Consider the following 12527-nt stretch of genomic DNA (forward strand, 5'->3'; position numbering starts at 1 on the left):
TGGCGATGAGAAAAGATGGGGCAACGATGTTAGCCAGATTGACAACGGTGCCGTCCGAAGACATGATGGAGGGCTAGGGAGGGAGACGTGTAGGGTTAGGGTTTAGAGGCGTGAGCCGTCTGGCTTTGATACCACATAACGTGTTGTGAATCAATAATTTATTAATCACAAGAGGATGTATATATACAACATGTATTGAAGATTAGCCTAGATAAACTTCTAATATAAACACAAATATACAAGGATAAGATCTAAACAAATCACTAAGAATATCACGAAGGATATCTTTAGAGATTATCCTAACAAATATAAAATGAATGAGACATAAAATTTAGTTGGAAAAAAATTGTGAAACACATTTTGCATGTAGTAGATTTTGGAAAATAAAATACAAATTATTGTGATTCAAGAACATGACTACATGAGGTCCTAGAGAAAGTCGGTTAAGAGTTAAGACTTAAGGGAAACCTGACATGGATCGAATTATCGAAAAGTATTTTTGTTTAAATTTATTTAGATGTGCGGTTTTCAAAAGTAATGTGAATGAATTTTTAGGATAAAATATATATATTCTCTCGTCCGGATTATATATGTCACATTTTTTGTCCCAAATATAAACTTACACTATAATTAGTAATATTTTTTAGGAAAGTGTTATTTACACTCCAACAAATATTAATAACACTCCACATTATCTAATTAATTAATTATTATAAAAAATTACCCTTCTACTATCTTTTTTTATACTAGTAATCCGAAGCACGCGTTGCGTGCTTTTACAGTATTTTTTTTTAATTTCTAGTTTGGAAGAAAAGAACGTTCGTTTGGGTGACATGTGAGAGATATGTATGATGAAATTAAAATTATGGAAGTTGTCAAAATGTTATTTTTCCCTTTGGCTTCAGAAAAAAAAGAAGCTGTGCAGAGAACTCTCAATGAACATGGGTAAAATGAAGAAGAAAATTGGTGTCATCTTGACACACCAAAATTAGTTATTAAAGGGTGCCCAAGTTTTATATAATAGTATAGATAATGAAATCTTAATTCACCTTTAAAAACTCAAACACAATATTTTTGCATATTGACAATTAAAATTTTTTATTCAAAAAAATAAAATTTAATATTTTTTTTGAAAAATTTCACAAAATTTTAATATATTTAATAAAAATGCAAATAACAATTATATAGTATTTATATTTTATCCAAGTTTTAGTATGTTATTCTAAATAGTGGAAAATTATTTTCCAAAAATATAAATTATTTGAATGTAAAAATTGATTTACCAAATTTTATTATGTTTAGATAAAATACTAAATATCTTAATAGTTTCGATTAAAATCAAGATTTTTGTTTGTTTGTTTATATATATATATATATATATATATATATATATATATATATAATATTTATAATATACTCCCTTGATTATTAACATATGATTTTTTAATAATATAAAGATATTATTTGAACCAATTTATATTATAAATATAAACATTAAGTATTAAATTAAATTATATTTATTTTGTTTTAAATAAATTTAATACACAAATATATTAATTATAAGTTTTATGAATAATACATTATCTAAAACAACATATTTGTTGGTTGATATCTCTTTCATAAGACATTACTGTTAATATAAAAATTATAATTTTATAAGTTATGATTATAAAATTATGAGTATATTTAATAAAAAGATTTAGAAAATAACAACGATACATGGGCGATAAAATATTAATTAAGAATAACAAAATTATAATGTTGAGAATTAAGTTTTAGTGTTTATACGAGTTAAACTAATATCTTGAAAAGGGCCAAACTGAAGAGCTAAACTGCATCAAACCAACTCTAAAGAAAAGCGCGACTTTATAAAGAAAAAAGCACCAAACCGAGTCTTCAAGGAAAAGAGCGACTTTATTAAGAAAATTGTTAGATTGTTTTTACCAAGAAAAGCGCGACTTTAAGAAAAGCTAAACTGAACCTTCACAGAAGATAGCTAAACTGATTCCTTCGAAGAAAAGAGTCAACCTGATCACACGAAGACAAGTGCTAAACTGATGTTATAAACATGAGCACTAAACTGATATAATGAGATACCAGACCGATGTCATGAAAGAAAGGTATTAAACTGAGCTACCAAACTGATATTGTGAAAACATGTACCAAAGAAGTAGACTGATTGATTGAAACGCCTTTCATACTACATCAGTCTACCATCGTGACTTGAATTGGATAAAGTTTTCCGTACTCTGACACCCCTGCAACATAACATTGCGATCCCAGAAGATGTTGGCTGCAGAGAATTTTGGTGAAAATGACGAAGCAACGGGAATAATTCAAATCCTATAAGAGACATTTCAAAATTATGACCGTTGGATTCCGAAGCCTATAAATAGGCATCTTGATCAATCAAGGAACAACCTTTGCTCTCGTGAACATTTAAACACTCAAGCCTTCAAGTCTCTTAAGCAATCTGATCAATAAACTCGAAGCAGAACTGTAGTGACCCACACCGTGATCACCTACTAATCAGAAGCTTAAGCATATAATTAATCAATAATTAATCTTAATCAGATTAAATTGCGGAACATAAATAAATCAATACCAGAAAATCAAAACCTAGTGGTCAACCCTGCCATCCAGCCTTGGTCACCACCTAACCTCTCTGTCTCCAGGAGAACTACCTGCATCTGTTCCATTGAATGAGGTATCCAGATAACAAAAAATAACCGAAAGTTAGCCTAACACGCTCAGTATGAGAGTATGAGTATACACTAATGTGTGATGCAAATGAATTGGGTACCAAAACACTCAGGTTAAGAAACTGGCTCATTGACCGGGCCCTAGATATATAGCACGCTGCGTCGTCGCCTCAGGAGGTAGCTCATATACCCAGTGGATAATGGTGACCTGATACTAGTACAAGTGTCCAACCATTACGGTGACCTGACACAAGACTTACGTATCCAACCATCCACAAGCTCGTAGGGTGAGCGTCCTACTATAGGATACCTCTAAGGTAAAGGCTCAATATTCTCATGTATGCAACATACACTCATGACATGCTGTATAAAAAAGCATATAAAACATGCAATCACATAATACATGCAACCACATAATACATGCATACTCAGTCTGGATATCTCGAATAATACTTCCGTACATTACTAAGGCAGATCCTAGAAGCTTCCCTCTAGGTCCAAGCCTACCATGCAGCACTACAATACATAAATACCATGTATTATCTAGCATGCCAAAACATCACCTATAATGCTCTAAAATCCTTTAATTAAACTATAGCATACCCCCTATTTTATATATCGCCAGAACCATACCTTCGCCCGTCGTCAACCCGCTGATGTCGCATACCCCAGAGCTTGGGAACAGCCTAGCTACGACTCCTGGACACCTCTCCAGAGCTCCACCGCCTGGCTGCTACTACGGACACTGTCCGTTATATAAAAACTACTACATACTCAAACTCTTAAAATAAAAGAACCCAAAAGCTCTTAAAATCGAGATAACATGAGCCAAGGAGAGGTTAAATTGCATTTAAAATTAGAGCTCTCGGATCCATATTTATATGGTACGCTCGGACAATCCGATCGGCCAGATCGGACGGTCCGATCTGCATGGCATGACACGTGTCACCATCCTGTTAACACCTATCCCGCCAACACATCGGAAGCTCCGATCTTTGCCATGTTTTGACTCCAACTTGACATCTAACAGGGAGAGATCGGACGCTCCGTTCCTGGATCGGATGGTCGAATCTCACCCGAATCCATTTTGCAATTTAGTCCCTTAATCAATTCCTTAATCATGATTAAATCCTTTAATCTTGTAAAATGGAACCGATCTACTATATTCTCCCCCACTTAAGATAATTTCGTCCTCGAAATAAATCTTAAGTACCGATACGGATTTGAATAAGAACAACAAGTTCTTTATTATCTCATATAATTTTACAATATACAACACTGAAATTCAAAGAACCATAAAAAAACTTTGGTTCCCAAGTGGATTTTTAGTGCCTCAACACTGACACTGAACCAAAAAAGGCAAAATTTTATTCCACAACACTTTTTCTTATGATTCAGAAAACGCCTTGGTCTCTCCACATATGTCAAATCTGTATCCACTGTACCTTGGATGATTGCAAGATGTAAGACTCATCTACCACAGTGATACATGGAACACATCATGAATATTAGACCCATAAAGTAGTAATGCTAGTATGTATTATATCTCATTTATTGTTCAACATCCCAATTGGGCCAATAAACTCTAGAGATATATTTCTGGTAAATCAACTATATCAACCCCCGGTTGAATTAATTTTTGGTCCTTCTACCTGTCGCTCCCCCACTTCTTCCCAGAACAGTGGAGTACGACATCACCATCCGTACAACGCCTCAAATGGTATCACACCATTACTTGTTATTAAAACTGTTGTTGTACGCGAAATCAATTAGTGGCAACTGATCCTGTCCAGCTAGACCAAAGTTCACACTTGTAACATATCTCCAAGAGTATGAATCGTGCATTCCGACTAATCATCAGTCTCCGGATGATAATTAGCACTCAAGCCATGAATAGTACCATTATCACGTTACAAACTCCCCAGAATCTGGAAATACATTTGGAGTCCTATTCCCTGACAATGCCTACTGGTAAGTCATGGAAACTCGCAATTTCCCGAATGTGTAATCTATCACTACTATCAAAAGTGAAGTCTCGATTACACAAAACGAAATGTGTTGTCTCGGTGAGTCGATACATCACAACCCTGATAGTATCATAATTCCTCGAGAATACTAGCAAATGGGTCACAAAGTTCATCGTGATAATTCCCATTTCTACTCAGGAATTGATAACTATGATACAAAATCCCAGATTGTCGATGTTCAATCTAAATCTATTGACACACCCAATATCAAGAAACATGCTGATACACAAAGCGTTTCATACCTTTCCATCGGAATCGAGTACACAAGCCCTTGTACATCAAAACGATTCTCATACTAATGATTAACACTTGCCATATCACATGTGACAGCATCGTTGTCCATAATTCCTGATTTCCTGAACCCTTCATGTTCTCTTCTTGAAAAAATCAATATTTATTCAATTGACTCACAAGTCGATTAATACAATCCCTAGTACTAATATTATGACATCTATCTCATAACTTGAGATAACACCTGAAAATGAGAATATTGGTTATCCTGCCACGAATAATAATAATTCTTTGTTGAATTCTGACTTGCGCTACTAGATGAACAAAACTGTTTCATCCCTCTTTGGTAAAGTCCTAAAATCAATACAATCCAGCTAACCCCTGACTCAATCTCATTGAATCAGAAATATCAATGGCCTAACGCATCCAATAGACATCCCAAAAAATCAATGACAACAATCCCGCTAGACCTGATAACTTTAGATCTCAGCTGTTGTCCTTTTTCCACGTCCATACACTTGATGTTATCCTGTTAGTACCCATTGAAATTCAATTACTTGCTAGATCAATTTATGATAATGAAATCCCAGAAATACTGTAGAAACATTCCTGAGGACTAAATACCAGAGTACTATACTCATCCTAACAGTTCTTCCAATGATTATAAATCTTACAGTTCAGTTCCTAATCGCCATGTAATGAATAATTCCAATCTTTCTTTCTACAAAAGAACATTTACCTTCCCTATCACGGGGTTACAACATCTGTATCTGCCACAAATAAATTAAAAGTAAGACTTCTTATCAACTTTTCTTAAGCATAATGAAATCCAAAAGCTGAACTAGCATTTTTCTTGGAAACAACAATGTCTATCTCTAACTACCTCAGACGATAGTCACTGGGAACTAAACTTGCACTAGTCTAACTGACTATTTCAAAGCAAACATGAACACCTAAGTGCTCAACTTTCACTATCCAAGTGAATTCTCATACTGTCGAATCCATGCTGTAACTTAGCAGGTTCATGACATCTGTCAAACACTAACTAGATCAATCATCTGATAGATCTCAAACTCTTCTGATGCAAAATTTTCCTAGTCAGGAATCACTTATCCCATCACAATTATATCCATCAATAAGATCAAGTATCTTTTCATGGTTATCAACTGACATTAAGTTATACTTTAACGTAACTGTTGCAATGATCTTTAGACTGGGTAAATTTTTCCATAACCTTTTGATGTACAAAAGACTTCTAGAGAAACATTGGAAAAGTACTCCACCATGTCTAGTCCTGATCACAGTTCACGTCTCCCAGTATAAGTCATCTCAGTGTCATGATGAAAAATTGTCATTACTTGACAACCCAATAATCATATTCCAATTCTTACAGGAAAACTTACCTAAGTAAATCCATCACTTAGAATTCTAATTTATCATATATGATGATCATATCCCTGATCATTGATTACATTTCTGATAGAGTCAGATAATACTGGTAAAACCTCTTGGTTCTCCCCCAGTATCACGTGCAAAAACTATCAGTCCAGAATACACACTTGTCAAGGAATCCTTTCCATGAATATTTTATCCATGGAATCAATATCTGTATCTTTGATGAAGTCAGACGATATCTCATCACATCCCTTGATACTAACCCAACATCAAGAATACTCTTTAGAAGACTCAATAAAAATTTGAATATTCTTCTGGTAGTTATACCAATTGCTATGACTGTGCATACATCGAGACTGAGGTAAGTCTTCCTAAAATGCCAAACTGGAACAAAACAATCTCTCCAGAGTACACCGACATAAGGTCGCATTTACTATACCATCTCAAAATCCGACAATCATCAACATCCTGGCATAACTCATTCTTGAGTCTCTAATAAATTCCATCATTACCAAGAAACATTCCTCTCTGGACCAAAATCATTGATCAAGGAAAACTTTCATAATTTCACAGAAGCACAACTCAAATCCCGAGTTTGCAAACATCTGATAAATCAATCCAGTGAATACCAATTTATAATTGGAATTAAATCCCAAAATCCCAAATTTGAATGCCAAAACCTATCTACTCAGAACTATTAATTGTCAATGAAAATCCATTTCAAGACTAATTTTGATAGCAGAACATCTGTTTCTCTAATGAAAAATAGATGATAACTAAACCCCGATACCACACTTGGTATCTATCCAATCCAAATTCATACCTTGTTGTGACTGTTGCCAAATCCCCTGACTGAGTAGCCTTTCCTATATAGTCCTTGGAGCACAAAGGCCTCCAAACAACCTCTGAAGTATGAAAACTTCCAGAGCAATAACGACTAAGGGTCGCACCTCCTCACGTCTAGTTCCGATCACAACCCACAAACCTTGGTATTACTTAGCCTGGCACCCTAATGAAAATCCATCATCACAAGGCAACAACCTAAAGAGGTCAAAACAGCCAACTGTTCTAAGAAAACCCTCCTAGAACAAACACTCATGCCCCCTGATGAATCGCATCACCCATGGCACTATTCATAGTCTATCGATTAACTAGGTCATCTTAGAAAAACACCTAGTACTAATCAACAGAAAACATGCATAATTAAATCTTAATTATAAAAACGTTTAAACAAATGACCAATCCTTTATTTAATATAACCAAGATAATCTCAGAGATTACAATACTTGAACCACTAATCCAGGTTCTAATACAATTTTTATTACAATCTCATGTAATACATAAATTAATCAAAAATTACACTGAAAGATGTACAACACAACAATAACCAAGTACATCAAATAACTGAAATCTTTTAATACATCTGAATCAAATGCGGAAATCTTCCATTCCGTTCACTGATATTTGAACGTGAAGTTTCCTGTCTTCCACACACAAAAGCATCGATGCCGGCATGTCAACAGACCTTCTTCATCGCAAGATCTAAAAGATTTATATATCCTACTAGAGATGCCCAAATCTTCCTGAGGCAATATCTTGGCAGGATCATACGGGGTGGCTTTCTTGGTCGATGCTGAATGGATGACTACATGTCACAAATTCCATTCAACCCTGAGAAGCGTCTGGTGTTGAAAAATGGATCTTCTCTTCCAGCTCCATCCTGCTGGGATCCACATAATACGAAACTCTGATGTCAACCTTGTCAATGACGATCTTGGAAAAGCTTAGGTATCCAGCTATTCCAACTCCTGATACTGCTATCGTCATTGAATCCAACTCGCAATCCTACACAGGATAACCCAAAATCAAAACTATGTTCCAAAGAATCTTATTGCATGCTCTGATACCATAAATGTAGTGACCCGCACCGTGATCACCTACTAATCAGAAGCTTAAGCATGCAATTAATCAGTAATTAATCTTAATCATAGTAAATTGCGAAACTTAAATAAATCAATACCAGAAAAGTAAAGCCTAGTGGTCAACCCTGCTATCCAGCCTTGGTCACCACCTAACCTCTCTGTCCCCAGAAGGACTACCTGCATCTGCCCCATTGAATGGGGTATCCAGATAACAGAAAATAACCGGAAGTGAGCCTAACATGCTCAGTACGAGAGTATGAGTATACACTAGTGTGTGCATGTATGCAAATAAAATGGGTACCAAGACACTCAGGTTAAGAAACTGGCTCATAGACCGGGCCCAGGGTATATAGCACGCTGCGCCGTCGTCTCAGGAGGTGGCTCATATACCCAGTGAATAATGGTGAACTAATGCTAGTACAAGTGTCCAACCATCACGGTGACCTGACACAAGACTTACGTATCCAACCATCCACAAGCTCGTAGGGTGAGCGTCTTACTACATGATACCTCTAAGGTAAAGGCTCAATATGCTCATGTATGCAACATAAAGTCATGACATGTTGTATAAAAAGGCATATAAAACATGCAATCACATAATACATGCAACCACATAATACATACATACTCAGTCTGGATATCTCGAATAATACTTCCGTACCTTACTAAGGCAGATCCTAGAAGCTTCTCTCTAGGTCCAAGACTACAATGCAGCACTACAATACATAAATACCATGTATTATCTAGAATGCCAAAACATCACCTATCATGCTCTAAAAGCCTTTAATTAAACTATAGTGTTGGGGATCGATATAGTGTGTAGAGGGAGGGGGGGGGGGGGTGAATACACAATATTGATAGTCTTTAAAATCTAATGCAATATGGTTGAGTAAATGTTAGTTCACTCGACCGATTTTCTTTTAGCTTGTAGAAATATAAGAGCAACTATGATTAGTGCGGAAATAGCTCTCAACATGCTAGATGATATCCATGGAATGATGCAATGCAATAACGTAAGTAGACGCATATATGTTTCTTGGATGTTCGGAGCTCAATCTCCTACGTCACCCCTTCTTCCACCTCGGAAGGATTCACTAGAAGACTTTGGTTATTACAACATCTTGCAATACACCCGATCCAAGTTAGGACTTATCCCACGCCTAATATGGAACTCCTAGATTCATAGTGATAAGATTTAAAGCTCTTATCAAACTTTTCTTCAGATGGTGATGATGATTGTCTTAGTCTCTCGAGGACTTAATACTTCTCAAATCCTTGTATCAGGTAGCGTCTTTCAAACGATATCTGGATTTGAGCAACCCTTGAAAAGATCTCTTCGAAGATCGGATAAAGCTATTAAAGCTAAGGGTTTTCTCTTTGAGCGGTTGAGTATTCAAGATGGGTTCGAGAGCTCAGATAGACAAATTCTCAATAAGCATTGTTGTGTTGTGTTCTGTCCTCTTTTTCTATCTAGAGAGGCTTTGATATATATAGCCTTTGTCTTCAACGTCTTTCTTCTTTGTCCAACGGTAGGATTTTCCTACTGATAAAGCTTTTTGAATATTTCGTACTGGGAGCACCTTTAATTGTCTATTCAATGTGTCGCTCACATTAAATGCTATTTAAGGCTTTCTCACTTTATCAGACAAATCCTTAAATGCTTCGTTCTTTTGCTTTTTAGTTGTCTTGTCACTTTCTGAGATCTGGGAAACTGTAACTTCGAACTGTAGCGTATAGCCTTTTTGTATTTGAAGTTCGGTAGATATCTCAGTCGGTAGATATGTTTGACATACAACTGTTTTGCATCTTTTGTTGGTTAATAAGCTTTAGCTGACGTCGATAGATATGTATTTTTTTCGTTGACGTACAACTACTTTGCATGCTTTGGCTGTCATCGGTAGATATGTCTTTGTTCGGTTGACGTAGCTGCTTTTCATGCTTTGGCTGTCGTCGGTAGATATGTCTTTGTTCGGTTGACGTAGCTGCTTTTCATGCTTATACAAATAACTTGCGGCCGACTAAACAACAAAATATTGTCTTGTTATCACCAAAAGTCAGGATTCAACAATTTCCCCCTTTTTGGTGATGACAAAACCTAGGCCCCAAAAATCATTTAAAGAAGTTAGTAGACGAAATGAATTCATTGCGAAGATGAATTGCATTGAACAATTATTGTTACAAGCAATCATTGATAAGTAGCAGTGAAAACCTATTACACCTACATTGCGTTAAGTAAATAAAATGTACATAAAATGTACCTCACTTCCTTTGCATTTTCTGTGAAGAGGTGTCAACTGATTTTCTGGATACTTCCCCTTTTTTTACATCAGCACGGGTGAGATGAGAGATGATCTCTCCTAGTTGAGCACCGATAGTGGTTTGAAAAGTTTCAATACGGGAGTCAATATGGGCGGTTAAATCAGCCTGAAGAACTGAGATTTGCGTTGAGGTGTGCTCATTTGTGCGGCGAACAGTTTGAGAGACCTGTTCGGCAATAGTACCCATAGCTCAAAGATTGCGTTCTTTGTAGTTTTTCAGTTCAGTGATGCATCTTCCGAGTTCAGAAGACAAACTGCTAAGATGAGACATAATCGCTGATCTTGTGTTGTCAATACCAGCGTCTTGTCCTTGTATGCGATTGCTGAGTCGCTGTGTGGTCTCGCGAAGAGCTTCTACAATGCGTTCCAAAGAATAATTCGCTGGTTTGGAATCAGGAACTGAAATAGAAGCTCGTGTGGCAGTTTGTTATTTTGGAGGCGAGACTGTGGTGGTCTCGATCAATGAACGGACATCGATTCCAATCACCTGATCTGTTTGGTGAGTTGGACTAGAGGGCTGCGAGCCATCAGTCGTTGGTTGAGGCGAGTCTTCAGAATGGATCTCCAGAAGAGGAGATATTGGTTGTTCATCATAAAAAATTGATTGCATAACATCTGAGACTGATGTGAGTGGGATCTCAGGAAGATTATCACCAGTAACTGTTGTGATCGGGTCAGTCAGTTGAGTGTCAGTGATGAGATCAACACTTGACGTAGGTTCAGCGACTGATGAGGAAGCAAACGGAAAATATGTCAAGGGGCATTCGTCTTGTGCCGCAATAAATTCCTGTTCCTCTGCTGAAAATACGAAGTCAGATGTTTCCGAGTTATCATGAGAATCTAGAAGAGGAATCATGGCCCGAACTTCGTTGTTATACGCCTGTATGTATTCGTCGTCCGGTAGTGGGATGGAGTATTTGAGCCGGTATTCTCGTAAAAAGGTTTCAGTGACATCAACTGACTTCTTAAGACGTAATATGACTTCAGTGTCATTTTTGGCAGTTTTGTTCATCGGCTGATAGTTCTCTTCTCTATTGGAAAGAATATGTCGGGCGAGACTATCACGAAGCTGAACGTCCACCAACTTATATCTGCCGAGTGCTGTTTCAAGATTTGATGTGGCAGTGAGAATGAACATCTTGTCTTCCAATTTGGAAAGGTACTCCAGTTTATTCTCAAGCAAGATCTGAGAATATGAAGCATTCAAACGATAGTTTACCCATTCATCAAATTCCTGTAGTTTGAACCGCACAACCCAGAGAATGTTAAAAATAATGATAAGAACCTCCATTTTCCCTACCGATTGGGCTTTTTGAAATGGGATGAGAGGTGCTTTTCCTTTTCCCTGAGGGTCGGTTGAAGTTGTGGTCAGTACAGAGAACGAGGGTTCCTGGATAGTGATTCCTTCTCCTCCCTTTGCGTGATTCATGGCATCCGCAAAGTTGTTAGGCCTGTTGGTGTTAAACAACGTGAAGACATCGGGGTTCAACCCATTTATGAACTGATCTGCCTTAGCTTCTTCATCTCCGGCAATTAGTGGTGCAAAACGCAACAGACTATCAAACTTGGCGACGTACTCTTCGATGTTCAGATTTCCTTGCTTCAAATTTGCAAACTCTGCTCCCTTATCCTTACGATACGAGATAGGGAAAAACCGCTTATAAAACTCAGATTTAAAAAGAGTCAAAGTAACTTCCGTACCTCTACTCTCAATTGCTTTCTTTGTCATGATCCACTAGCTCTTAGCACCACCACGCAGCTGATGAATTACTAACCTGATTCGGCGATCATCGGTGTAGTCAATGGAATCAAACAACTGATCCATATCATCCAACCAACTTTTGCAGTCAACTGGATTTTCTGAACCCATCAACAACGGCGGATTGAACGACTGAAACCTCTTCAGCAAGGTTTCCATAGGAGTCGCTGAAG

This window comes from Henckelia pumila, chromosome 4, assembly GCF_033568475.1.
Source record: "Henckelia pumila isolate YLH828 chromosome 4, ASM3356847v2, whole genome shotgun sequence".
Classification (NCBI taxonomy): Eukaryota; Viridiplantae; Streptophyta; class Magnoliopsida; order Lamiales; family Gesneriaceae; genus Henckelia; species Henckelia pumila.